This window comes from Arachis duranensis, chromosome 2 (genome assembly GCF_000817695.3).
Source record: "Arachis duranensis cultivar V14167 chromosome 2, aradu.V14167.gnm2.J7QH, whole genome shotgun sequence".
In the NCBI taxonomy this organism is placed as follows: domain Eukaryota; kingdom Viridiplantae; phylum Streptophyta; class Magnoliopsida; order Fabales; family Fabaceae; genus Arachis; species Arachis duranensis.
The window spans coordinates 80849162-80853492 of NC_029773.3; positions in this window are offsets into that span (position 1 = coordinate 80849162).

Here is a 4331-nt window from a genome sequence, read left to right on the forward strand (position 1 = left end):
GATTATTATATTATTATTATATTATAAATTAAAATTCACTAATTTAAATTTTCTTTTCATTTTTAATATAAGCATTAGAAATAAATAAATTTTTATAACTAAATGTCGTGTAACAAAATATATATAATATTAATTAGTTCATAAAAAATTCTAAAAAAATAGTTTCTTTCATTTTAGTAAAATAATTATTTATTAAAGTAGACAAATTAATTATTTTCTTCTCCTATACAGTTTTTTAAGACATAAAAGTAATTAATTAGGACCTTGGTTAAGATAATTAAAGTCACTATTTCATTAAATTTTTAATTTAAAGAGAAATCCTAGTTAATTTTGGTATAGAAATTTCGAATTTGAAAACATTGATAAAATTATGTTGAATTTTGATTTATTTAATTCTCATTTAAATTTGATGAGTTTGGAAAACTCTTATTAAATTTTGATGATGAACAAACATTATTAAAATATTAAATTACAAAATTATTAATTTGATCTTAATTCATATTTGCTTAATTAATAATTTTGTTGTGCAGATTTTACCTTGGGCTGGAAAACAAAGATGTTGCTAGCCCAAAATTAAAAATCAGCATTGCTACATGAGGCTGAATTATTAAATGGGTCAGAATAAATATTATTGTTGCAAGCCCAAACAAATGTTTTCTTATGTGCTCTATGCTTGATCCGAAATCAATTTTATCAGGAAAGCAAATGTTAACCAAATGGGCCAGTATTAATCTCAATGTTACAATCCCAAATTCTATTAGTGATAAATGGTTCCAATCTTGGTCCGAAACGAAGGAAAAATGAAAGCAAAGTGCTTCCAACGGAACCAAGTCTTTAACCATGTGATGGATTTCAAAACCTATTACATTGTTAATTAATGCATGGGGAACATGAGAGAGAAATTCAGCTGATTTGATTGATGGCTATTATGACAAACACGCCACTCTAAGCTAAGGGAAGTAAAAGCAAGCTATTCTCAAATTAATGTGTTTAACCACTCTACATTGCTTTTTTTCAGATTCTTTCATTCTCTCTCATCTCTTTCTTCTTCTTTCTTCGGTCCTTGTCCAGGAAACAATGGAAGAAATGTTCTTCAACCAAGAAAAGGAAAAAGCTGCATGCATCAAGACCATCAAGCTAATGATGGCAAGAAATCACATTAAAATAAAAATGAGCTGTAGCTAAGATACTTACCAAATGTGGATAGATTTGGTGAGGTTATCTTGAGCTTTTCATGCTCAAAAATGGACCTTGAAGATTCGGCCAAGAGGAGAGATTTTTGAAGCATGGCTTGTCTTTGATTCTACTCAACCACCACAGGGAGTAGCTAGAGTGGCGAAGTGATGGTTGAAGGCAGAAATTGAAGCAGATGAAGTCATCATCATCATGAAGCATCAAGGGCCAGAAATCCATCTTGGAGAGGAAGCCAAGGATGGAGAGCTCGGATTGATGAAGGGTGATGATCAAGAAAGGACTAGAGGTAATTGCATGTTGGGTTTTACATGGTTACCTCTTCTCTCTCTAAGTGGCCGAACCGGTTCTGTGTTTGTTGAAGGAGGAAGAAGTTGGTTCGGTTTTGGCTTCAAGTGTGGAGGCTTTCCTCTTCTTTAAAAAGGGGGAACAACCACTATTTGAAGTAAGGAGAAAATTTGAGAGTGCAAGGCACAGAGTTCTCAGAGCTACCTGAGCTAACAGTTTTCTCTTCTCCTTCAATGTATTCTGTTTTGTAATTTTTCTGTTTAATTTTGTCATGTCTTGAGTCTCATGGAAAAAGGCAAACAAGTGAGGTTTGTATGAAAAAGCCATAGAGCGGAAAAAGGCAGATTGTGCAAAATTAAAAGAAAAAGCCATAGATGTCTTAGAGTTCCTTTGTTCATCTATGTTGTGTTTCATGATTCTGTGGGAATCCCCTTGAAAGTTGGGTTAGCACTTTACAAGTTGTAATCATATTGATTATAGTGAAATTCCATCATGTTTATGATGGAGACTGGATGTAGGCTGCACTGCACTTAGCAGCTGAACCAGGATATATCTGGTGTAATCTTCTTCTCCTTTCTACTCCATTTCTATTTTCTACTACACAGGAGCAAAAACCAAAATTATCTCGTGCCAAGTGACGAGACAAAAAGAAAAGTCTCGTGGCAAGGGACGAGACAAAACAAAGTTGTTCGTGTCCAGTGACGAGCAAAAACAGAAAAGTCTTCTCTAAAGGTCAGCAATTGTTAGCATCGAAAAAAGGGGCTAAAATTCAACCCCCTTCTCTTAGCCACTGAAACCATCAATAACAATATCTACTTAATCATAAATATGATTTTTGTTCTCGACACTTATATTTAGTTTTAATTTTATCTTTAATATTTGATTTTATTTTTAATTACTCATAATATATCAATATGTTTTAATCATATCCTAAATGTGGACCATACATGACAACGATATGCAGATTTACACTTACACATCACATGTCGTCGTAGAATTATAATTATCAACACACCTCTTTTACCCTTTTTTTTTTATTTGTCTTTGTTATTTTCTTTATTTATTTTATTTTTCTTTTTTTCTTTGTGACTTATTTTGTTTCTTAAATAAATATAGTTCTTTTATTTTTTATTACCATAAAATTCTATTTTCTATTTTCGTACTGTAAATGTTGTTGTTGTTTAAAAATTATGTCATTTAAAAATTAAATTAAAACTATTTTTTATAATAATTTAAAAACAGATATTATGATAGATAACTATATTGATATTAAGAATTTATAAAAAAAATTATGTCAGTAATTTGATTTTTTTTTACTTGTTTTTAATTATAGTTAAATTTTAATTAATTTTAATTAATTTTATTTTTTTTAAAAAGTTAGACGAATTAATTAACCGACTCGCCAATTCACTAGAATTCTATAGAGCGTGAGGTACCAAAATGTCAACGTTTCAATCTTTCGGGTACTGATTTGGTCATTACCTCGTATAAAGTTATATTAATGTCCTTATAATAAAATAAAGTATAAATATTTTTATTTATTTATGTTTTATTGCATTTTATGAATATTATAAAATATTATAATTTTATAAATTATTTATCTAATACATATATAATGTTTAAATGTAAATTTTTATTATAATAATGTATTAAAACTATTAAAACTAAATTTATATTAATAATTATTATTAATAATAGAATTAGGGGTAATATTATAAATACACAAAAGTAATATTTTTTTTTGTTTTCTTACTTCTCATTGATGGAAAATTTTTTTTTGTTTTCTTTCCTTCCCATTTTATTCGGTATCCAAACAAAGGAAAATAAAATTTTCACTCATTTTCCTTTCGCCACGTTTCTTTTTTCTTATTTTTCTTTAAACCAAACATAGTGTTAATTCTAGTGATTGTCACAGGCAGTTATTATTCAGATCAGTTGTTAAAAACTTAAAATAGCATTATTGTTCTTAAATCTAACTACTAGCTTTTACAATGACATAAGTTTATAAATTTAGAAGTTTAAAAGAATAAAAGTTATGTCATGAAATATAAAATTTTAACTGGTAATAACATTAATCATATTATTTGACATCATTTAAATAAATATGATACTAATAAATAAAACTATCACAATTAAATTTTAATAAAGACAAATCTTCATAAGTATGTTATCATTAATGAAAATTGTTCTACTTTTAAGATAAATACTACTTTTTCTACTTTCACAGATTGAAGCTCCATTTATTAACGATCTGTCACTAGTCAATAAGTTGTTTTTTTTTTGTGACTAACCAATAAATTGTTACGTACACAAGATAGAATTCAAAATTTTAATACTTACTTAAATAGACGAATGAGATAACTACTCTACCAATCCAAATTAGTTAAGACAAATATTAATTATTTTTAATATTTTTAATATTAAAAATAATTAAACTTTAACTTTAACTATAATTTTATAAAATATTTATATTAATAATTATTATATATAATTTCTGTTTAATCTCTTTTAATAAAAAAGTTTATATATTTTTATTAATTGTCCTATACAGTGGAAACATATACTAGTTGTTCTTAAAAATTTGTGGACTGGATGCACACGTGGATTATTTAACACGTTGATTTGACTGTTTATAGTAACGTACAAGCACAATTGCAAAGCCACTATAGTCTGTACGGCCATGCAAATGCAATATGTAGTCAAGTTGCTTAAAATAATTGTCCTGTTTTTTATCTAAGTAAAAAGTTAGTCGAGTTATTATCCATTTCAGTACAACTACATATTCTTTAAAAATTATCTTTTATTTAATTTTCAAAAAAAATAAAAAATAAATAATTTTTGGAATTTTTTGA